The 25,661-nt window shown below is 49.7% G+C and overlaps 1 protein-coding gene across 2 annotated transcripts in view; it reads left to right on the top strand.

Moving 5' to 3' along the window:
- Positions 1–25,661, top strand: part of LOC119445606 (uncharacterized) — a 131,773-nt gene that overhangs the window by 13,600 nt on the left and 92,512 nt on the right. The window lies entirely within an intron of this gene.

Genomic DNA, 25,661 nt, shown 5'->3' with positions numbered 1-25,661 from the left:
CTGCAAGGGCTGAGCGCGTGTCGCACTATGAATGTATTTAACGTTCAGTCTGCGCGGGACATCCTGCGCGACGCTGTTGAGGCTCGGCGTCTATCGTGCGACTGTTAGACAAGCTTCATGTTTGTAAACAATAAACATATATATGACTTCGCTAGCGCGCACACGAACGGGTGCACTAAGGAAGAAACCCGTTTTACTACTTCTTGTGGAGCCACTTCAATCCGTGGCTGCAGAAGTGGACGGCTTAGCTTGTTTTCCGGTACAACGCTAAAAGGAGCAGGACCATTAGAATGACGCCTCCAGCCAGAACCAGCAGTAGGCAATGGTAGGCAGCTCCCTGTATGACATCAATGGCCTGGAGCAGGTCTATATAGTACACTGCGCGGGCCATCAAGACATTCATACAAGATGACGAATATGTAAGCGCCGCTGTTTGTACCCGCCAACCCCAGCTGTCCTGACACTAAGCATCAAATATAAATCCCCAGAGCCTCGCCGCGCAGAGTCTCTGGCTGACCTGCGTCCAGGGAGTTATGGCAGAGAGAAGGGAGAAAAATTAAAGGCGAAGAAGGAGGGCAGTCGGTCCGGCGGCAAGTTACGACTTGGGCCGGCCAACAAACGGGAAGACGACGCCGTGGCGGCCCGCGCTTCTTGTCTAGAGCGAAGAAGTACGCGAGAGACGAGCGGTTGAGGGTCACGGGACAGGTTATCGGAACGCGGTACTCGCCGTGTAACAAGTCAACCCGGAGGGCTAGGCCGGCAGTCCTACCCTTTCCCCCCTCTCCACAGTGCCCGTCTCCGTACGAGATCGGCAGGGCCTCTTCGCTGCTCGTCAACTCTGTCCCACTGCGCCATTCAGCTATACGTTGCAGCTGCGGGCGTGAAGTGGCGTTATATGGAGAGAAGGCGTTGGTGCTAAATGTGGGCTACGAGCTCGCGTGTAATCTGCAAACGCCAACGCGCTGCAGTTGGCCGTTTAGTTTATACGTGGCACTCTGCTGGTGAGCGTGTAGTTGGTCCGCTGCTTGGTTTCTCGCCGTCTTCATTGTGACGTCGCGCACGGGAGATTGGGGGGAGGGACTATATACAGTTTAGCAGTTACCAGGAGGTTAATTGTGACGTTGTATATACTATGGTTCGCTGTTAAAGGTACTACCTAACCACTAATAAAGTTCATATAACTGAAATGGAGGCGTCAAGGAGTGTTTCTCGCCTTTATCAAAAAGCGGCTGATATATTTAACTTGTAGGTTTATACGCGGAACATTAGCCTCTTCGGGGCGTTAATGCAATATTTAGCGGTGATAATCGATGGTACAGTTAGTATAGTGCTTGTTTTATTTAATAGTGGATCATACTGTACAGATTGAAGGGATGCTGACCATTTGAACGAAAATGATGGAGAGGGGAGACGTCTGATAAGGTGGACGCATTTACTGTCGTCTGTGGGGTGCATCGCATTATCGATGCGTGCGTACATGCTCTTTCGCGGCGTGAGAAAGGGTTGTATGAAAATGAAACGGTATGCGTAAGCAGTCCATGTAAATGTTTTGCCTGGAGCTATACCTTCTCATGTGCATTGCAATTTGGGTCAGTTCTTACAGGTATCTTTCCCACTCTTTGAACAAAAAAAATAAAGAAAAAAAAAAACGAAGAAAAACACAATGGACGAATCAAGGCCCATTGCTCAGACTGCCATGTAGCAAGACCTACTTGTTCATTGCGGAATTTTTCTGCACAGGACATGCTTTTTGAAGAAGAAACAAAATCTAAATAAATGCATAACACAGTCAAAGGCCGTCCGCCTCCTCAGAAATTTACATATGCTAGGCACGTGCACCCAAGTGTATACATGGTATTGCTCTGACGCTAACAACTGAAGGGGACTCCATCGCAACGCACAGGTGACAGGACATTTCTCTGATCGCCGCATCTACAATGAATGGGGGTTTCGACATTTAGAAAAATGAAATGGTCGGAAAAGTGTTCTTGAACTGGCACGACTGGCGCGATCAGGATTCCAAGCAGAACCTGCTTGGACCAGATGCATATGTGATTGCTACGAGATGCATATGTGATGTGCATATGTGATTTGCTACCTTACACTACCGAAGGGGGAAAATTTTTCGATAAAATATAAAAGAAGAGATAAAGTACCCCATCGGCGCGAACACAACACAAATGAACAGAAGGAAAAAAAATGGCAAAACACATGTTGCAGTGATTCGTACAGGTCAGCTGTTCAAAAAGCAGCTCGTCAAATATTCGTTATTTAGCCGCTTTCGTGGCTCCAATCACGGCCGCTGCTCCAATATTCTGCACACGAAACGATGTTAGCCTTGTGGAGCATACTCGAGGTTTTCCGGCACTCCGCTCTTGTGTTCGAGTGCATTTATTGCGCTTTGAGCCGATGTACTGTGCTGGTTGTTTAAAAGCACGCGGATAACATACATGATTATCGAGTCCAGTAGGGATATAACTTGCCAATGCGCAACTGGCGCCTTCTCATCAGCAGTACCCTGCACGTGTCGAGAGTACCGGGATGCTCGTAGGCATCGGCTGTCAAGGAGTCGTTCATATTATGTGCAAGTATTGCACGTAGCAGGTCTGACGGCTTCAGCTTTCATTAAACTCTCTGCAGCATCTTCTTCGTTGTTTTAATTGAATTATGCACGGGAGCCTGGAACCATCGTTGATTGCGGCGAGGCTCCGCGGTCGTTTGAGCTGCCGAGCGACCTTTCCGTTCGGCCACCTGACCTTTTTTTTTTTTTTTTTTTTTCTTCGCCGCGAGAAATTGGCCGTAAACGGGCGCCCGCTGCGCTGGCGGCAGAGCTTCCGTATTGCAGCAACGCGCATCGTTCGGCATTGCTGCGTCCACAGGAAGAGAGAGAGAGAAACAGTTGCGTGAAGAAAGTAGGAGGAACGGCGCTGTCTCGTTCGTGACGGAGCGCTTCCCACGGAAAGAAAATGGCAAAGGGCACCGAGCGAGCGTGGCCCGGCACGGAGGAGGAGGGAGGGGAAGAACGAGAAGAAGAAGAGTACCGTAACAGCCCAGCGTGGCGCGGTATCGCATCCGTCGGGTCACCGACTCACCGTGCACGGGACGCCGGTCTCCATCGCGGTGCGAATGAGCTTCCGTACGTGCCACGAGTGTCAGCGAGCGTGGCCCCTAATGTACTGCCATTCCTGCTTTCGCATCTCCCCGGTGGCTGCGCTGTTGTTATAGCCGTTAATGTGCTGAGGACCCTAAAAGATGCACCTTAGCGGATGCTGAGACGTCGCTGGCTAGGATTCCCGGCAGCGGGAACTGGGAACGTGTAACGATGTCTCGAAATTGATCGCGGCATGTAGTACGGCGTGTTCCTGAGTCTCTGGTCCGAGCCTGAGTCTTCAGCATTGGGAAATGAACCCCCTACAATCAATCAATCAATCAATCAATCAATCAATCAATCAATCAATCATTCACGCATTGCCATCATTGTTCGTGCGCGGGACTGCAGGGCTAGCAACTTGTCGAACGGATGATGGTCGGGTGACTGTGCATCGATCGCTGAAACACGTTCAATGTACGCCCATGCTTGTTCTCTAAAAGAGGTGCCTAACTATATCGTTTAGGAATTGAAGCGCAGTCTGCGAACGGCGCGCTGCACTGCGCCATTGTGTACCGATATCATTGCGCCTGCGCGTCCGATATCGTTATCTTCTTTCGAATCCAGTGATCATAGTTTATCGCTTCCAGCTGTTTCCCGTCGATATCTTTTGCTGCATTCGGGAGTTGGTTTCTACGAAGTGGCTTTGTTCGGGGACGTGTTTGCGGGGAACTACACGCGGCAGGAGAAAAAGGGACAACCAAACTTTCATGAGATGAAAGACAAAAGGCCACTGTGCATACATTACAAGCAAAGATTTCGAAGTCGCCAAAATGTGGCTCAACAGCAACGCGTTTCGCGTTTTCACTGTGATTATGGAGTACGAGCGTAACAAGGAGAACATGGCCGAGGATGCTTTACCAGAGATCTCTTCCCATTTATTGATAGAAGTAGTAGACGATGCTGTTCAGTAGTGTGCCCCTTATCGCACACTGTGCATCTTAACGCACCTTATCGACTTCTTTCGAGTAGTAGCCAGCGTGCCTTGGGTGCAGTTGCTGCTGGATACCCCAAGTGCGATGAGCGCTTAGGTGCCCTGGGCGCACATTGTTCCCTGTACTTTGGTAGGCTTACGGGTATACCCTGTGTGCAGTGAGTGCCATAGGTTCTTAGGGCACACTCGCCTTATTACAGCGCCCCGGGTAGCCTGGGCTGCACTATGTTGCACACCCTGTGCTTATTGCGTGCTCTCTGTGCGCTCAGCGCCGTGACTATACCATCGGCCCCTATGATAAGGGATATCCTGGGTGCAATGACCTGCACTTCCATTTCACTTACGCCGTGTCCTATGAGCATTCCTGCTCATAAAACAGCCTAAATTTACAAGCAGGACACGAAAAATGCAACGCAACACACGGATCGACCGTGTGCCGAGTTGCCTCCTTTGTGTTTTGTCTCTAAATTTAAGCTGTACTCTATACGGTAATCACGAACCAACTAGCTCCGACGAAACCGCTGTTGACGTGTCCTATGTGCACTTTTAGATTGTTACAGGTGTACCAATGGTGCACTCCTTGGGTTCTGTGGATGCTCTATAGGTGCACAGATTGCACCACCGGCGTCCCTTGCGCACCTATGTGTGCGCCCTGTGTTCATGGAGCACAATGTGTACCATTCCTGGGTATCCTCGTGGGTATATAACATGTGTGCAGTGCATGGCGCCCTGGGTACCCGCACCCGCGAACGGCAATTTGAGAATCACTGCTTTAGTGCTCCAGCAGTGATTCATCACGCCCGAGCTGCCGCTTCCGTTTAAGTGCCTACGCGACATTCCTCGCATGCAGGCGCCATTTTTTGGTTCTCCGCAGAGCAGTGCCAGCCGTGTAACCTCGTTCCTCCGTGGTGGCGTTTGGCGTCGTTGGAAATAATTACGCAACGGGACCGGTCGGTCGGGTCGGCTTGGCGGATTAAGCTAAACGCAGGAGGGGGGGGGGGGGGGGGGGCTGTGGCAAATGAGCGGGAAAAAGAAGTAAAGAAACTGTCGTCCTTGGCCTCGTCCTGCGGAGAAGGGACTAATCGCGATTCGGCGTCCGAAGGTCATTTGCCCGCCGACCATACGAGCGGTAATTAGGCCGAGACAGAGTCGCTTAGCTACGCCTGCGCGAGTTTTGTATTCCTTTCTTTTTTATTCATTTTCTTTTTGTGGTTGTTGGGTCGCAGTGTTTATACGAGCTCGATTTGCCTTTATAGCGACGTGCGGTGTCTTTGCTTTCTTAGTATAGCATTAACTATATAGACGCGGAGGCGTATCACTCGCTGTAACGGTTTTTCATTGACTTTCATTTGGCGGTCCTTGATTGCGACTGGAGAACGGGTTTCCCTTCAAGTTATTCCACGTGCCTAATTTCCATTTATTAAATTTTTTTTCTCCATAGCCGATGCAGAAAGAAATATAACAAATGCCTCCAAACACTATGATAAATAAAGACTCATGCTTGGCAGGTACCGCAATATATGCGCAATATAGTTTCGTAATAGGCAGGTAATTTGTGACATTTTATAGACAGCATGCGAACGCGCGGTGAATGCGAAGGCGTGGCGTGGCTTTTGTAACTTGATCAAAGTGCGCATGCTTCTTTCAATTGCTCTGAGGCACACATTTCGAGTAGGACTTCAATTATCTATCTGGTACGCATTTGTTCTCGTGAAAACTAACAATTACATTTGATTCATTCTCGGGGCAGCGCACGTAAAAACGAAACACGAGAAAGAATACAGCTCGGCCAACACGCTCGCCAGCTTTTCAATTATTCTGCAGGATAGATTTGATTGCCTGAACTTCGGTTGTACAAATGTAATCATCATCATCATCGTCGTCGTTATCATTATCATTTTATGTACACCGTACACGGCGGGAGCCCCTCCCAGCGAGCTAGAAAAAACACCGTTGACTCCATGATATGCGTGCACATTTCCTAATTTCATCACATTACCTAATTTCCTGCCGACCTTGAGTGCAATGACCCTTGGCACCCATTCTGTTACTCTTATCGAGGACCCGGCGTGGTTGACCAGTGGCTGGGGTGCGGCGCCGCTGAGCACGACGTCTCGGGTTCGAATCCCACCCGCGCACGGCCGCGTTTCAATGGTGGCGACACGCAAAATAACTCTAGTGTACCTATATTTAGGCTGACGTTAAAGAACCCCAGTTGGTCACGATAAATCTCGAGCCCTCCACTAGGGTGTCTCTAAATAGCCTGATTGTCGCTTCGGCGCGTTAAACGGCACGAATATATCGATAAATCTAGATTGAGGTGCTGCTGGTCATTATATAAGCACGCAATACTTCTATAGCGTACAAAGACGACGTCGTGTTGTATCCCAAGGAAGAAATTGGCCTTTCGACCCAAAATGACGAAGAATATTAATAGCAGACATTCTGCAATACATTCCTTAAAATTCATAATAGAGAACTAGGCAGCTTCACTATGATCATTCATCAATATATGCTGTCAATACCCATTCGGGATGCTCCATTTATTTACGAAATACCTTTTTGGTTTGTTTGTTTTTTGGCCTATCCCCCGTACTGGGTTGAGCGATATCAATTAGGATTGACCAACCAATCTAGAAAAACTTTCTTCTGAGTTGCAATTTTTCCTCTCCCTCTCTCCCTTTCTCTCTCACCCACGTTCTAATATTCTAAGTTTTATTTAGCTCACCATCCTATTAGAACAATTACCCGCCCTTCCCCTGTCGAGAAAATAGGGGTAAGCGAAGCCTGTCGTGTGTGCACCTGACCCTTCCCTTTCCTACTACTTATCCTTCCCTTTCCAACTACTTGTCCTTCCATTTCGTACTACTTGTCCTTCCTTTTCCTTCTACTTTTCGTTCCCTTTCATGCAACTTTCCCTTCCGTTGCGTTGTACGATTCTCTGCTCGTCGCTGTTGTCGCTTGCGTTCGATGTCTCAAGTTTGCTCGGCGGCGTGGTTAGCAGCATTCGACCGCCACTGCCGCTTGCGATACATCGAAATTAAGTTGCTTCAAAACTAAATCTGTCCTTCACCTGAAATAATGAATGGCTCATACCCCCTTAAGCAATGGCTCATACCCCCGTAAACGCGGCCTCCCCATTACGACAACAGAAGAGAAGTGAAATTCTACGCTGGAATGTTGAGCGGCAACGGAGCCAGCTGTGGAAGAAGACGACGACGAACGCGGGAGCAGTGGCACGAGAGCGTTCGCGCGGTTCCATCGAGGGGCGCCAACGAGCCAGCTTTGGAAGAGGACTACGACGCTCGAGCAATTGATAATGATGATAGTCAATCATCATAATGATGAGAAAGACCTGACGGTGAATTGGCCCTTTCCTTAACTAAACTTATGCTCCTGTATCATATCTATCCTATAAACTCTTGACTTGAATGATTACCTCCTTTTAGATGGGTTTTTATTATTCTCACGGTTTCGGAGACACCTCAACTTCCGGTTGCCTGAGGCCGACTTCCGGTGTGCTCCTTGAGAAACATAATGTCGCTAGGGAGCCTACATGCAACGCCGTTTTAGAATGGTGACAGCCTTTGTAAGGGTACTTGCCGCCGCCGGCTAAATTGGCGGGTTAAATCCGGGGCACAAAATGGCGAAAGACCAGCCGACAGACCACCTTTCCCGCAACCGTTGGTGACGTGAAATCAATTAACTTCTTTTAATAAACTTTGGCCTCAGCAGTCAGAGACAAATGGCGCGTCTAAGCGCCGTACACGGAACGTCTACGTTTTAGTTAAACAGACTAGTAAGGACAGTCTTTATTACAGCACACTTCGAAAAGCACCCTTTATATATTATGTACAACTGGAAGGCAACGACAATGCTTAATGCAGTTCACATTCTTGGGGTGAAATAATCCTACCACGAGCACGCCATCGTGCCTTATAACTTGTTGCTTTATATGTGTCGCATGACGTGCAATAGAAAAGTAAGTTTGACGTGTTAAAATAAGAGGAAAAGGCAACTAGTATATTAAAGATGTATGCAGGTTTCTTGTGCGCATTGGCGCAAAACTAAACTGAAAAAATTTAATAGATGGCGTGCCAACATGAGTACATCAGTGTGTGACAAAAAAAAAGGCAGAATGACTGGGGACAAAAATGGCTACCCACCAAATTTGGCGGTAAATAGCGGTCAACATGTTGGTGTTGTCACCACCCTAAAACGGTGTTGCATGTAGGCTCCCTAAATGTCGCTAGGTGCTAGCGCCATAAAATGGGGCTGTAACTTATCAATTCTGCTAGTGCAGAAATGGGATAGGCCGCAACCTTGTGATTAGCACATAATTCACCTACACACTTCTAACTTTCCGTACACATCCCCTATATCATGGCTCACATTTTCTTTTGGCATCAAATTGGTCCTCAAAGGTAAGCGTGGAAACTATATAAATGTTATATATGGAGCCTCTAAATAGGCTCGAAACGAGTGTTTACCAATTTTAATTTAGCCCCCAAACAATCTGCGCAGCAAAAACGTTTACTTGATTGCATATAATCCTACCATTTCTCAAAATATAAACGTCATGAATGATTTAGTTGCTTTCAAAAGGAAAAAAAAGTTGTCGCAGTTTCACCTGAAAGGCGAAGCATCAATTGCGATAGCAAACTTGTAGAGAGCTATACGGAGTAATGATATTAGCTTTATCAGCTGTATAAACTTGTACATGCAGCAGCATCGGCAACACGCAGAACTGTTGTCGACGCCATCGGCGTTTTGCCCGCGTTCGCTCAAAATGCGTGCGGCGTTGGTGACTGTTGCCGGAGCCTCTGATATAAATAGGCACTTCGTGCCGCAGCTAAACGTCGCCTCCCTTCCCTCCCCCTCCCCCACGGCCTCTCGCGCATCGGAAGAAGGCGCGTTTGCTCTACATATATGGTGATTGTAAAGGAGAAAAGAGACGCCTACTTCTGCAGCCCTTAAGCGAGCACGGTGCAGAACGCGCGTTTGTTCTCCGCCGTGCGTTCACTCCCCGTGAAAGACGCGCCCCTCGCGCCCTTTCACTCGCACATACAGCGTTCGGCGCGCGGCGACGATTTCTTCTCCAAATGACGTCATACGGAACCTCACGGCGACGGCGACGCCGACGGCAGAAATCTGCTTTTGAGTGTCCATATAATTGCTATCGCAATAAAAGTGAAAACATTCATATACTAACGGTCCCGTTTTACTTATCGTCATTGGAGCCAAATTCATTATGTCACTTCTAACATTTCCTATATTGAAAAGCCTCCAAGCTAGCTCTGGTTAGCCTGAACATTTCGTTCTCATATCCAATTAGCATTATGAGTGACCGAAACTTAAAGACCTAACGAAAAGATTCTTTAAGCTTCTTTCACATCCTTTAAGCTAGCGTATCTGATAGCAAGGTAACTATATACGTGAAACGTTGCTGCTGAAATGTTTGCTACTGATGAATGCCGAAATAACGTTTGTGATATCGAGGTCGGCACGCAATTTACTTGGGAAAACTTTAGGCGAGCATTGAGTACAGCATGTGACAGCACACTTAGATTGTGGCGTTTTGAACCCTTACCCCCCCCCCCCCCCCCTTCATCTCAATCTGTCGTCCGTCAGTGAGAGGTAGGTAGGTAGGTAGTAAACTTTATTGAGGTCCTGAAGTAGTCACCCCCCGTTTTCATGGAGGGAGGACCGCGGGCCGCTCCCACATCGGGACGGAAAGGCCAAGCCTCACCGCCACATCGTGGGCCTTCTGGACTGCCTTGAGTTGATGGTACCAGTCATGACTCCTGATCAGTGAATAAAATGTGTCTTGCGAGATCCCTTGGTCCGTGTGGTGCTGTAAAGAGGGGCACTCCCAGAGCATATGGTTAAAATCGCTGTATCCGCCGAAGTCGGGACACGAAGGGGAGACCTCCGCGAAACGACTATATATCGTGGCTGGGATACGAGTGCGTTTGTAATAAGAGCAATGAAAAAAAAAACTTTAGCTGACTTTAATGTTCCCTTTAAATGTCTTAAATGGCTCTAGCTCCAAGACCTTAGGTTAACGCGAAGTTCTTCTTCTACCTCACCCAGAGGAGCAACTGACGAAGTGTCCTAACGCGCCGGCGGAGTGCGTGTTAGGACACGAACAATGAATGGCTCATACCCCCTTAAGCAATGGCTCATACCCCGTAAACCTTGGCGCTCTTTGGCCATATCTGGCCCTTGCGCCAATAAAATCCATTTATCATCATCATAATACCCCGTAAACGCGGCCTCCCCATTACGACGACAGAAGAGAAGTGAAATTCTACGGAATGATGAGCGGTGACGCAGCCAGCTGAGGAAGAATACGACGACGTTCGAGCCATTGCTGATGATGATAGTTAATCATGATGATGATGGTGATGAGAAAGACCTGACGCTTAATTTGCCTTTTTCTTAACTAAACGTATGCTCCGGAATCATATCTATCCCATACAACTCTTAACTTGAACCATTACCTCCTTTTAGATGGGTTTTTATTATTCCCGTGGTTTCGGAGACACCTAACTTCCGGTTGCCTGAGGCCGACTTCCAGTGTGCTCCTTGAGAAATATAATGTCGCCAGGTGCTAGCGCCATAAAATGGGGCTGTCACTTATCAATTCTGCTAGTGCAGAAATGGGATGACCCGCAGACTTGTTATTAGCACATAATTCACCTACACACTTCTAACTTTCCGCACACATCCCCTATATCGTGGCCCACATTTCCTTTTGGCATCAAATTGCTGCCGTGCTTGGTCCTCAAAGGTAAGCGTGGAAATTATATAAATGTTATATATGGATAGGCTCGAAACGAGTGTTTAGCAATTTTAATTTAGCCCCTAAATAATATGCGCAGCGTTAACTTGATTTCATATAATCCTACCATATTCAACATATTCTCAAAATATAAACGTCATGAATGATTTAGTTGCTTTAAAAACAAAAACGTGAAAACATTTATATATATCCCAACGGTCTCCGCTTGCATATTGTCATTGGAGCCAAATTCATTATGTAGTTTCTAATATTTCCTATATTGAAAGGCCTCCAAGCTAGCTCTGGTTAGCCCGAACATTTCGTTCTCATATCCAATTAGCATTATGAGTGACCGAAACTTAAAGACCTAACGAAAAGATTCTTTAAGCTTCTTTCAGATCCTTTAAGCTAGCGTTGCTGCTGAAATGTTTGCTACTGATGAATGCCGAAATAACGTTTGTGATACCGAGGTCGGCATGCAATTTACTTGGGAAAACTTTAGGCGAGAATTGAGTACAGCATGCGACAGCACACTTAGATTGTGGCGTTTCGACCCCTTCCCTTCATCTCAATCTGTCGTCCGTCAGTGAGAGCAATGAAAAAAAAAACTTTAGGTTACTTTAATGTTCCCCTTAAGTGTCCTAAATGGCGCTAGCTCCTAGACCTTAGGTTAACGCGCGTTCTTCTTCTACCTCACCCAGAGGAGCAACTGACGAAGTGTCCTAACGCGCCGGCATGGAGCGCGTTAGGGCACGAACAATGCATGGCTCATACCCCCTTAAGCAATGGCTCATACCCCGTAAACGCGGCCTCCCCATTACGACGACAGAAGAGAAGTGAAATTCCACGGAATGATGAGCGGTGACGCAGTCAGCTGTGGAAGAATACGACGACGTTCGAGCCATTGCTGATGATGATAGTTAATCATGATGATGATGGTGATGAGAAAGACCTGACGGTTAATTGGCCCTTTTCTTAACTAAACGTATGCTCCCGTATCATATATATCCTATACAACTCTTAACTTGAACCATTACTTCCTTTTAGATGGGTTTTTATTATCCTCACGGTTTCGGAAACACCTCAACTTCCGTTTGCCTGAGGCCGACTTCCCGTGTGCTCCTTGAGAAACATAATGTCGCAATAGGTGCTAGCGCCATAAAATATTTGTTAAAGAACCGACCGCTTCCTGGCCAATCCCCAAGAGTGGGTATCAGTCATTCTTGGAAAACAAGGAGCAAGATGGCAGTGTCTGCTGCGGCAGGCTGCTGCTGCCTCAGGAATCGCTAAAGACTGCTGACACTTTTTCCCCGTTCCTTGCAAAGCTGTCTCCTCAGGAACAGTACATATAGCAAGATAGATAAGAGCTAATTCGGTTCGGAGGAATTTAAAAGGCGGTCGACAGTGGGCTAAATGGCGTCGTCATCACTGTCTGCACAAGGAACTCGTTAAACGTCTGACGCTGCCAAATGCGGGTTCCTTGTTTCTTCGCGTCGGCAGGCCGCAGGGGCCGGCTGTGGCACGGTTCTCAGATAAAGCTTTGCCTCCGGCAGAACGGGGCCGAAGCATTCTCTCTTCGTCTCCGAAACCATTTTTGCAGTGGCTGCACGCGACCGAGAGGCTGCTCGCCTCGTTCGGCAAGACAATAGACGGCGTCGAATACGCACGCGCGCGGGAGTCCTGTGTATGTGGACCGAACAGTGGCGGCGACCGCGTAGCGCGCGCTGTTCTAACCGCGACACCAACTGCCGCAAAGTATAGAAGTGACTAAAGGAAATAGAAAAAAAAAGCAAAAAAAAAAGAAAGAAACAGCGCGGACTCTCTTTGTATACGAATAGGGGTGCAGACTTATTTTTAAAAGGCTTTGACTTTTACCAGCAGTGAGGTCCCGGAGAACGTTTTCAGGGGGACCGAACGTGCCCCTGACCCTCCCCGACCACTTCCCCTTTCCCCGATTTCTCAGAGGATAAGGGAGAGGAGGCACAGCTCCATGGACAGCGTATCAGCGTCGTGCTTTGCTGTCACATTATGACCTCCTTGGATCTATCTATCTATCTATCTATCTATCTATCTATCTATCTATCTATCTATCTATCTATCTATCTATCTATCTATCTATCTATCTATCTATCTATCTATCTATCTATCTACGTTCACTCAAAAGCTCATCACAGAGGCTTATTTGCGAACAGCCCTAATCAGAATGCGGCTGCCGTGGTTGGTAGTCAAACCCACGACCTCGTGTGCTGCAGCACTACGCCACTAGTCATGAGCCACAACGGCCAGTGAGACAATGTAGTGTAACGGATATATAGGCGTGCGCTTACTTAAGGTCAGCGACTATTAAGCGACACCTTGCGCATGCTCGACTGTGCCTTTTTTTTTTCTTTTTGCTTTCTTTTCTTTTTTTTTTTTTCAACGTGAGCCTGCAGATTACCGTGCCTTCCGCTTCACACGTTTCGCGAGTGAGCAGATACTGGCATGGTGACTACTGCTTCGGCAGTAGCTTTCAAGTATTTCGCCCCCCCCCCCCCCTCTTAGCAATTAGACCACGCCCCGCTATTACCGTATCGGCTGATCTACATGTTAACACCGCTATCCTTAATTAACACGCTATTCGCTTTCCGCCTCGTCGCGTCTGACCTCTCTGCGTAAGAGCGAGGGGAAAAAAAAAAGAAAACGTATCGCTCGCCTTGTGTTTCACTCAGTGCGGTGTATGTGACCCGACTGTACCACATGCTTTTATACATACGCACATTGGCACGCACGTAGTTCGTACGACTAGGCCTTGTCGCCTTAAAGGGAGGGGGAGGGGGTCGTCTTTTGGATGGTCGCCGCGTAAAAAGCACAACAGAAAGCCGCCACGCACGACCTCGAAGAGGCAAAACAGGCTTTATTTTTAGTTTTGAGTTGCGTGCGCCGGTCGTTCGGGCACACGGTAACAATTAATGGCACCTCGATAGGCGCTACTCCGTGGTGCCTATAATAATTCGCGCTCCGTCGACTGCTGGAGACCGCCGTATAAGTCCCCCTGCCTGTCCCACTCGTGGCGTGGGAAACGTAACGGTGGTTGCGCGTTTGACGCGAGCCGCAATAGAAAGCAAACGGGTAAATTATAGCCTCGCCTTGCGTGTCGAGCGACTACCTACCTACCTACCTGTATTCGTCGCCACAAACCGTGTTCCTTGCGGCACCTCGAGTCTTGATATCTGGCCGTTGCACAGTTGCCCAGTTGCCCTTGGAATGTAGATGCGTATTACGCCGGCAGCGCTGAGAAAGAAACTGGTCGACAGGGTGTATGACTGAAGATGGAATAGGCATAGGAGGAAGTGTCCCGTCTATAGACATTCGTTAGTGGCGCCAATGTGACCAGCCGGTGCACACACACCCCGAAGATTCGGCTTGTGCTTGGAAGACTATAAGTGCGCACTCACGGCGTTTCAGCAACAGATAGTGCCCTTCCCATCCACGCAGCCCTTTTTGATTTTTATGCTTCCGCTGTAGCCAATTCGCACACTTCACTATTTTGCATAAGTGGTTCGCGTAGATTGGGTAGCCGTGAGAAGTAGCACTATTCCGTCCGCAGTGTGTGCTGACTATAATCGGGTCGAGCTTTCAGAGCGAAATCTTTTCCCCCACGATCAGTCTGACGACGCGTATGGTGGTGCTCCCGTTTACGAAGACTCATTGGGCTGCAACAGAGCTGCGTGTCTTCTTTGTCTGCTCTTCGGTTTTTATACTTCTTTCAAGTCGCACTGTTGTATTTTGGATGCGGCGACATATAGACCGGTTGCAGCGGGCAGCTTGCGGAGCGCCAAATAGATGGCGCTGCCGGCTCCGACGCCTTCTGAGTGCATGCACACGCAGCCGAATGCCCGAATCTTCGCAAAATGGGAATGAGCTTGTGCTAGCTCTATCGACAGTATAGATTAACATATATTACACATATAAAGCAAACTGTACCGTGGTACTCTTGAAAAAAAAAAAAGAGTACTTTCCGACACTATGCGATATCGGAGTACCGTGCAGTACCAATAGGGATAAACGCGAACTCGCGTGTTGTGTAGACATTGCACCACCACGGATACCACACTGTGAGGTGAGAGAAGGAAAAGGAGGAGAGAGAGAGAAAGGGTGCATAGAAAAGCATGGGAGGTTAACCAGAGGTAGTTTCGGTTGGCTACCCTGCACGGGGGAGGGAGTAGGCGGATAAACAGCAAAACAAGCAGTGTCCTCCACGACGACGACGACGCGTCGGCGACGCTTTGTGTAGGCATTCCGTCGCTGACTCTGCGCACAGTCAACTGTTTAGACAATCGATGAGTACAGTAATATACGATCACTGTGAAGAGCCACATGACTGTTTCCGGTCAGCACTATAGAGTGTAATAGGAGAGTGGGTCCTATAGGCATGCAGTACACCTCCCGCTGTGCCGTACAGGCGCAAGAAATATTGCCTCCTGTCGTGGAATTACAACACAACCTTGGACAGAACCTGCGGTCGAACCGGTTCAAGCAGTTCCAAGATGGCGGAAAAAATATCGGTTCGGTTCGGTGCCGGTTCAGCAGAAAGTAACGGCTCAGCTCCGGCTTTCGCATCAGTACCGGTTCGGTTCGGCACCCTGCTTCTCCTTATCGCAGACCAACACTTAGAACACAGAACCCGGCAGTGGCGTCGTGACGGAGCAGCCGTTCTTTAACCCAACAGCGTAGCCACGACTGCGGACCGCCCACTTTCATCGCGGGGCTGCTCTTTCTTTTTCGTCACACCCGCCATGCACGCGAGCGAGCCAGGCCACCCCTCGTGTTTCACTGAGCGCGTTTCACTTCGAGAGCTCCGCTGGCGCTGTTTCACGGCCCACTTGATATCAGCCTCACCCCGTGCGGTGTAAGCGAACACGGATGGCCGTCCAAAGCGGGCGTCGTCGATATGCACCGGGCGCATCGTGGCGAGTAATCGAATCCGTACCGAGAGAGCTCTGGGGGGGATCCTATATACGCGTATACCTATATATCTCTCCCCCTCTTCGCGTACCGCGCAGCGATACCACCGGCGCGTTCCTCAGCATGCGGAAGAAATGCTCCGGCGCCGCCGACGCGCTGCTGGTTCTCGCGGGGCACCAGCGCAGCAGCGCTCGCATCCTCGGCGGCGATGCGGAACCACGGACAGGAGGAGTGCGGCCTGCAGGCATCGCCGGCACGCTTCGCGGGAGCCACATGCTTGCCGGCTTCGAGCGAAACGCAGTGGGCGCCTTAGCAATGCACGCACGCACTCCGGCGGTGGGGCGGCGTTGCGTGGGGGGGAGGTCATCGGGTCTCCTTTTGTCTTGGCCGCTAATGACGGTGGCGATGCCGCGCGAGCAGGAAACGGCGGAGCAGTCCGCGCATGGCGGGCCGCTATACGGGCACCATCTGTCCGCCGCATCGTAGTATAACGGTCGCGCTCGCGCTGCTATACGCCGCCCCTGACTACGGCGGGCACCCCTGGACCGGTCGCCGTTCCATGGGACGAGACGTTGCGTGATGGCCGTTCCGTGGCTAGCCCGGTATCCGCGTTTTTCTTACACGAATGCTTCCGCCGTCAAAGTCGCCATCCCATTGGTGGTCCTGAGTATACCGCTCGGTTATACGTGGGAACGGCGATGCAGATGGGTGCCTCTGTCTCTTCTTGTTCAACGTGACCTATGACGAAAGTGCGTCGCCTTTACACGAAACGGAAGCAGAAGGTTTTGGTGGGCCTGCCGTGACGTTGGCGTGACTTTTGGCTATTCTATTCCAGGAAGGAAACATGTCTGGCTGTAGTCATTATCCTCAGTGTATTCGACTAAGTGTAAGTGGACGGCGGCTTTGAACCAACTGGCGACATCTTCTCGGCGGGCTCAGGCTGCTGATCCTTTCGTGAAGCATGCCGAACAACGTCAGGGGTTCGTAAAGTTTCGTCGACTGCATAAGGTGGAGTCTGAGGAGAACTTAGTCGGGTGAGCTGCGTAAGGAAAGTGTGCCGTGGAGGGCGCAGTGAGTGAGAGATAGAGAGCGGTGCGATATAAAGCATCTCAAAGATAGCGAACAATAATTTGTACGGCGCAAATTATATAAGGCAGCAAGAGGGCGGTTTTAGCTGCACGCGGATGCGGCCTCGCCAAGGCATTCCAGCAAATTCTGCTCGGCCCGAGTGAATCCTTCTATAACGTGTATGGGGATAAACACGCCGCTACGTTAAACGGGCGTCATCCTTCTCTACAAACTCTCCGACACTATAGACGAAGCAGGTGTAGGATGTCCTGCACTACACTACATTCAAGTTATATGCTCCACTATACGTATATAGATACTGATATAGGATATAGATGATTCACTAAATAGCGCGCCCAGTTGTGGGCGTCCAAATAGCACGCACCCGCATGCAAAAAAAAAAAAAAAAAAACGCCACCATTGCCGCTCCCATGCGCACGCGTGGTTGCCGCACGCCCCCATTAGGCCTAATTCTCGGGCATCCCACAGTGTCGTTGGCGTTTGAGAAAAGAGAAGGCGGCACGAGCGGGCCGTGGCGTATACACGTACGCGTAGCACACGCCTCCGTGTACACACCTTGTACACGTCTCATTTGACGGCAGCACTTTGTGCGCATCTCCGAGTTTCAAGAGGGCCGGCCGGGATCCGCGCGACAACGCTTTGTCTGCAGCGCCACCCAGCGTCAGCCTATGTATACGTGGGTGGACCCATGAGGCGTGTCCCCGAGTTGCGCGAGCACTGTGAGTCAGCCGAGAAGGCTTTCTTACAAGTTAGTTCGCGCTGCCGCCCGACGACCTACGCGTATTGTCTAATTACTGCTGCGCTTTGATTGTTGGGAAATTTGAGCGTGCACGCGTGCACGTTATCGTTCGGAGTTGTAGTGTGTACACCCTGTACATTTGGTCTATACCCTGTGGGGACTTCAGCCGAGCGCGGCGAAATTGTAGCGCTCTGCTGCGTCCGCCCATAAGAAAATAAGAGAAAGAAACGTAAAAAAAAGAACGAAAAAAAGAAGGAAGAAGGCGTGTCGGCAACGCAAATGATCACACCGCTGTTTGTCAGCGTTCGCCAAAGTGTGTCCCGCGTCCGCGTTCTGCTTGAGATTTTTAGTCTGATTACGCCCAGTGCCTCCTACGCAGACATACGGACTCCGTCGCGAGTTGCGCCACCTCGTTCTTTGAGTGCTTAATGAATGTCGTGGCTGCAGCGGTGATACACGAAGGACCCCTGCTCATTTCTGACACCGGAACACACAGTATACATACTAGCTCGCGAGAAAATCCTAAACTTAACTTGGGAATAACTTCACATTGGGCGTCCCACAAGCAATGTTTCCTCAGTACGGGACTAGGCTGAAGCATATAATAGCCCCCGAGATCCCGCACTCCTCACGCTGCGCGATCTTCTCGGAGGCAATCGTATACTTCGAATGTTGGCCAAGTACTCGCAAAAAATGGCGGACCGTGGAACTGAACACAAGGTTGCGGGTGCGATTCCCGCACGTGGAGGCCGCATTCCGATGGAGGCTGGATACTAAAGCGCCCGTAGACATGTTTCATTACACGTTAAAGGATTTCGGGTGCTTAGAGTTCATTCGAAGCCCTCGGCTAATGTGTGTCGTAGCTCTGCAGTTGTTGCTAATCTTGACTTGACGATCAAGTTGGTGTGCTAACTTCACTAGCAAGCAGGAAGGCTGTGAAACGTTTGGTCACTACGACGTCTCTAATGCAGTCACATTTGCGCAAAGATAGCAAGACCGGGCAATCTAGGCCCAAATGCATTGCTATAGAGACTTTCAGCAGTGCATTCCAGGAAGACCTCATCCGCGTTTTTCGCAAAGCGCGCGTGTGCGTGCTCGCGGAACACGGTTCGCGCAGAACCAAGGAGGTTTTCTAATTATATTTAAACCCTCCCGACGTAAACGATGCCGACACGCGCGCAAACGGCTCCGTGCTGCGCTCGCTCGCAACCGCGTATGCGTGGCACCAATCAAGTTCGTTAATCCCTGTGGTGCGGCCGGTTTTCGGTCGGTATATACGGCGCTTACATCGAAGCGGCTAGCGGCACTGCAACGCCTCGCGCCCACGCCCACCCGGCCACGAGAAGTCACGACATCTCGCGAGGGGGCGCGCACGCGTCTTCTCAACACCCGCTGTGGGCCAAGAGGAAGAAACGGGGAAAGTATATATACAAAGAAAAAACAAAAACACACGGCGGCGAGGAAGAACGGGTGAATCAAAACAAAACAGAAAGAACAGGGAAAGCGCAGAAACGCCAACGATGAAAGCCATCGAAATAAAGAAAGAATGGCGAATCGAATGCAGGATAGAAAGCGAAGGAAGGAAGAAAGAAGGAAAGGAAAAGAGAAAGAAAGAAAGAAAGAAGGGAAGAAAGAAAGAAAAGGAAAGAAGTCCGAATGGAGTCGTGGCGAAGCGCGCTCGCGTCTAAGCAGCTGAGATTCCCTAATGGCGCCAGATGATGCCAGCTTTGCCGGCGGCGCAGCTTCGCACGTTTCGTTCCTGGAGAGCGGCGTGTACAGGGCGTGTACCAGCTTGCCCGGGGGCGAGCGACTCGTTCACGCCTTCCATTCTCACGAAACACACGTGTGTACCTGTCGAGTACGCACACACACGCGCAACGCATGTGGCACCTTTGCGCAAGGGCGCGCTACACACCGCACTGCTAGCGGCAGGTGTAGCATATGCATACACCCACAAACAACCGCTCAGAGTCATGAAAGCGACCCCCCCCCCTCGGTGGCCGGTGGAGACGAGACACGTTGCGCCAGTCTGCGCGAACGCGCGTTTTGTTGCTTTTGTTGATGTATACACAGATGTGGCGGGGTGTTTTATCGTGGTTTCTATCGTGACAGCGTCGTTAATGGCCTCGCTTCGGATGGATGACGCCGACTTGGCCGCGGAGCAGACGACCGCGTCGTAATACGCGGTGCTCCTTGCAGACGGCGGTGTACCAGGAAGCGCACTTCTGCACTACATGCTTCCTGGTACATCGTCGTCTGCAAGGTCGCCCGGGTGCTACGTGCGTTCCGAATACAACTGCTAAGTCCTGAATGCCTGATCGAGCTAGCGTTTCCGAAATCCGTAATGCACGAATTTGTTCTTGTAATATTTCCTGCCCTATATGGTATTATCTGGTATTTATAACCCGTTAAAGAAGACACCAAAGCCGACGGCGGTTTCTTATTCGAGCTTATAGAATAAGGGTAAACTAAACAAGTTGGCATTCACGCTCAAACTTGAGTGCAAAACGCACACGAGCAGGCCACACGACACAAGCGCTGACCAAAACCCCATCTCGGTGTGTTGTGCATTTCCTTTTTTTTTATTTTTTTAAGTATCTGCCTGTGTACTGCATAGACCACGGGACTCAACACTCTGGCAATACTGGCGTATATATGCCTCTTCGCGGACCGCAGTACGTGGCTTTCTTGTGAGCTTGAAGGGGAGGAGGATTGATTGACTGATTTAGTTGAACGTCCCGATGCAACACTGAGGCAATGATAGACGCCGTAATGGGATTGTTTACCGTGCACCTAAATCTTATTACACACGAACGTCTTTGAATTTCGTCCTGCGAAACATGCGACTGCACGCCGCGGGGCTGTGACACGTTCTTTAAGTTGTACATCTAACGTGGTACGATAAATTCCCACGTTGAATCAGCCAGAGCGTTTGATATTGTACACCTGATGTGGCGTACAGTAACTGCGCTCGACGACAAGAACAGCAGGAGCACAACCGGCAAAAAAGTGATTGCGTTCTTTAATATTTAAGGCTCAGTTAAATTGGGAAGCCGAAGATGGTAGATGGTATAGTTTGGGAAAGCTTTGGTGACCCTACAAAGGTTCTATTGAAACCCTTCGCAGGAATCTGTATTGAATGTCAGGAGAGAATACGCTGCGGAATGCCTATACGAGGTGAAGGGAAACACGAGAGAGAATTCGTTCACGTGCCAACTGAAATATTTCTCCGTGCAGTGATCTTTAGAGTCACTGCGGCGAATGCCCTGAAAAAAAGGTAAGGGCGTTCAGCGCCTGCCATAAACGTTAGAGTGGTCGCTCTGCACCGGTCGTTCTGGCATGCACAAACTCGGCATTTTCGGCATCAAACTCGGCATTTTCTGGCGCTTCCTTCTCGGCCAGCTGTCCTTTGCATTGACAGCGGTTCACTATAGTTGTGTTCCGGAAAGCTGTCCAGGTACAACAGGCTGCAGTATTAATGAGAAAGCTGTTGAGGGAACTTCGTCCAGGTTCCGCGCCGTCTGCAGCAGGTATCGTAATGAAGTCTATATCATAACCACGTTTGCTTGCAGCTACAGCAAAACTTGCCCATTTCCTCGTGCCGTATCTTCACTCTCTCCATATTTCCCGGAAAATTACTTTCCACTCGTCTACAAAAACTGTGAACTTCTGTGCCTGTTCTCGGACCCTCTTTAGTATGCATTTGATTGTTCAGGGAACTGTGCATGTTTGTAGTCTTTCCTTGACTCAAGCGCACAAATTCGCTTGTGTTTGTGCTCTTACACTATATAGCTTCGTTCATGGGAACTGGAAGCGGGCAGGTTGAGTCAGAAGTCGAGCTGACCCAGAACGAATAGAACGTGTTTACATGCCTCTTGCCACGAGTTACACAGGAAAGGAGCTCCACGAGCTGCACAGGAATTAGCTTTGCTGCACCGATGCTAACGTGCAATAGAGGCACACTCGCGGCATAATTTGAGAGTTTACATGTCGTATCTTCCTAATCACCCATCACGCCCGAGTAATCAATTTCCTTTAATCGAGATCCCGCAAGAATTAAGGTGCGCCAACGCAGTTATCGGCTTCTCGTATGCAAAAGGTGCCTCGCCTGTCCATCTGCACTTTTATTTGTAGCCTTAAATCTGCCCAATACACGTCTGCTGTCAAACTGTGGCGCGCATCGGCATCTCTTGCAATGGTTTGCAAGATGTCCAGACCCTGATATATCGTCTGAACTTGCGCATGATTGATGCCCTCGCTCAGCTTAATTGTTATTAAGACATCTCCCGGTCGGTTCGATGACGCAGGAAGAGTCCGGCATGTCAAGTGTTTCGCTCCCATTATTTATTTATTTATTTATTTATTTATTTATTTATTTATTTATTTATTTATTTATTTATTTATTTTGCGATGCAAGGCAGTGCACGAAATGGGACATCAAATGTGATGTGCCAGTTTCTCTGTAACATTAGTTGACGTCTGTTGCACGCACGCAGTACATGAATCATAACTGTTTTTGTCCCCGCATTGTTTAGTGAAAATAATGGTTTCAGAGAAAGCCGGGTTCAGGTTTGCCGTGAGAAGGAGAGGGTAACATAAGTTCCAAAGTTATCCGCCATTGAGATATCGGCGACGAAATTTATCAGCGATATATATACACGATGCGCCGCAGGTGAGCAAAATGAAAACCTGTTAAAGCAACGCATACGCAAAAAAATTCGGATCACACAGGTCGAATGCTGGAGGTGTGAATTGAATTTTGTTGTTGACATAAACCCGCAGGGTCTCACCAAGTGCCGTGCGCCAGCACAGAGTAACACTACAACCACTACATGTTGCACGTATATATATCATCACTCAAGCTTACGATGACATTCATGGTTCTATGTAAAAACGGCCCTTTTCAGTTAAGGCGAGTGACAGTACAAATGCTTCATTATGTCATTTTGCTTCTTAATCTGGAAGTCTTCAAGAATTTCTACGGCAATTCGCGGTGTGGTGCGGCCGAGACTTGTTACAGAGCTAAATACGTGAATACAACCGCAGCGCCTGGAATGGTGGGCTAAAGGACCATCCTCGCCGTGAGGCTACCTTGTGTTTTGCGTTTTCTGAGCCTCTGGTTTATATACACTGCCCTGGTGGTGAGGCGAGCCAACTGGGAGGGTGGACGTCGCCGTCTCAGTCTGCAGCATAAATCTGTGACTCTCTTCGAATCTGTGACGGGGTTGGTTTTATTCGGACTCCCGCACGGTGCAGATCTAGGCGCTCGCATTAAGGAAGCGTGACTGTATACGTGCGAGCATGCCCCTGCCCCAACACGTCCCTTCTTGCATGAAGCGTGTACACCCATTTGTTCAGTGCCTGTCCCCCCGGACCTTCCCAGACAACTTTCTTCGCAGCGGTGCACTTTGTTGTGCGTAAGTCCGCGGCACGTGATGCGAACGGGTTCGTCGGCCCCCGTCCGAGCTTTGATCAAGGTGAAAGGAGAGAGGGAGAGGGTGAAGGGCGGTGGCGCAGTGCGCGGCCGAGCTACAAGTGAGTCCGCGCTCGGCTTTGATCTCCGGCCACTTTGATTGCGAACCAGCGGACCGAGGAGGTAGCCGGCGAGCGAGGTGCCGAGCACATGCATACATACGCGCCGTGTGTGCGCGTACGCCAAGCGTGTCGTCGCAGTCGCCGTTCGACGCCCCTTCTTCACCCTTTTCCGTCTCTTCTTGTTGCGATTACGTTCCTTTCGCTTCTCCGAGCGCAAAATAAAAAAAGCAAGAACGTAACAACGGACAGCAGGCGAAAGCAGAAAGGAGCGCCGTACGCATGCAGCTCCGAGTTCGTCGCCTCTTTGCGTGCAGCTCGCTGGGCTGTCGTCGATGCTAGAGGAGCGCGCGCATTCTTGCTCTGTCACGCCTTTCTTTCTTTATTTTTTCCCCCTTTATGATGTCGCTTTCTTTGCGACGGCCGCGCTTGGACGAACACTGAGACGCCCTCACTGCCGCCTTCTGAATCTCTCGCCTCGCGTGCCTTCGCGCGCACGCAACATTCGATTCCACTCCACGCACTTGCATATATACGCTCATGGTCAAGCTACACGCTCGTGGTCGAGCCACTACCGCGTGCCTTCTTCGGCGTGTAGCTATGAGCCCCACCTATAACCATAATTGGAGTGTGTACGTGTGTGCCTGCGTACGAGCGAAGTGATGTTGGGGGAGGAAGAAGCCGTCTTCTTTCCTTCTCACCAGGAGACTCTTCGTGTGGTGTAGTAGGGCGGGTTGCATCTGTGCGCGCGTGCTTCCATGCGTAGGCATGTTTTTGCTTCTGCAGCTGGCTGAGCGGCGTTTGCTCTTCGTGTTGATCTTTAGTTAAAAGAGCTGCTCGATCTCTCTCCTTCTGGCTGCATATACACGCGGAAATTCGCGAAACAGGCGCGAAGCACGGCGTCGTGACCACCGCGCGAGGCGAGCGGCCCGAACAGCCAGGCGTGTTCCACGCGGCGGAACGCCGTGCAGACGTTTAGATCGACGTCTTTATCTTCCTGTTGCGCCAACTTCTTTCTTCTTCTTCTTTACTCCTCTTTCCTCTTCGAGAAGGTCCGACGCCGAGGCTGTTCATCAGCTCAAGTGGCGCGCGCGCTCTGTCTTTTCATGTCGAGAAGTCGGTGGCTCACGCGATTTACCGTTCAACTGGGAGTGCGTGTCCTTTTTTCCGTGTCGTTCGAGAGGAAGCAGTTGGAGGAGCTACGGCGGAAGCGTTGTTATGGACTTCTGTTACGAGGCGGTGACAAGCTTCGGTCGCTGTATATCGCATGTCTGGACATGTCTCGATGCACCGAAGTGTTTAGAAGGCTTGACATGTAGTGCGAAAGGCGTTTGTGTTTACCGTTCTCGCCTTGTTCTTCTCGTCAGTCACTTTCACTTCCCGTCTACGACATAATCTAGTGGCCTTTGGCGGCGTAAAATTTTTTTTTATCGAGCTGCGTGATTAAGATTGCTTCCGAGACTCGCTGCTTGTCCTTAGTTTTTGTAGCGTATGTTCGGCAGCATTGTAATAATCACTCCAGGAGGAAGGCAGCTCTCCCAATGGTCACCAATTACCCTCGTCTTGCGCCAGCGCACCTCATATGATGTCCGTATATTTTCTCATTTCGTCGGGCCACCTAATTTATTGCCGTCCTCGACTGCACTTTCCTTCCCTTGGAACGAATTCTGCAACTCTAATAGACCACCGGTTGTTTGCCCTACGCATTGCACGGCCTGCCCAACTTCATTTCTGCCTCGTAATTAACGTCAACGCCCCTTTGTTCTCGAATGCACACCGCTGTTTTTCTAGCTGTTTCTCAACGTTACACCTATCAGTTTCTATTTTTCAGTCACGCCTGTCGTTCGCGTCTTAAGAAACACGCTTGAAGGACACCCTCATGGCGTAATGTCATACATTGGCGCGTACGCATACGATGACGTATACTGTCCTCCGGGGTGACACGCGTGCCCTCGTCCACCTGCCTGTCTGCTCCCTTCCCCACAATGCTTCTCGGGCGGAGGAAGTTCTGCCCCCGGAGACTTCGGACCAGGGCGACCCTTACGCCAGCCATTAGTCAATTACGCCAGCTCCTGAGTCTGCAGAGGATGCCAATAATTTACTTTGGACGTGCCCTGGGACAAAGCCTATTCGCGGAAGTGCACTTAGATGTGTGAAATTGAACAGTGACCAACCTGATGCCTACGAACGACGTATTAAAGACAACACTTTCTATAAATCACTGTTGCAGTATTTGCATGAAACGGGCCTGCATCTTTACTCTTAATTTCGCACTGAAGTTATGCCGCTTGGCAACCCAAGCGAATTAAATATATATATATATATATATATATATATAAAGGAAACTGGAAATACAAAAATGATGTGGCTTTGGGACCGGCCACGTCAGGTGATTCGCAATGCAGGTAACTCCTAGTCTATTAGGGTAATTAATACATTTGGTGCTAAGGAGAGCGAAACGCAGTCTTGGGTGGCTGATGGTTCGGTGATG

The sequence above is a fragment of the Dermacentor silvarum genome, chromosome 3 (assembly GCF_013339745.2).
Source record: "Dermacentor silvarum isolate Dsil-2018 chromosome 3, BIME_Dsil_1.4, whole genome shotgun sequence".
NCBI lineage: Eukaryota > Metazoa > Arthropoda > Arachnida > Ixodida > Ixodidae > Dermacentor > Dermacentor silvarum.
This window is presented reverse-complemented; position numbering and strand designations above follow the sequence as displayed.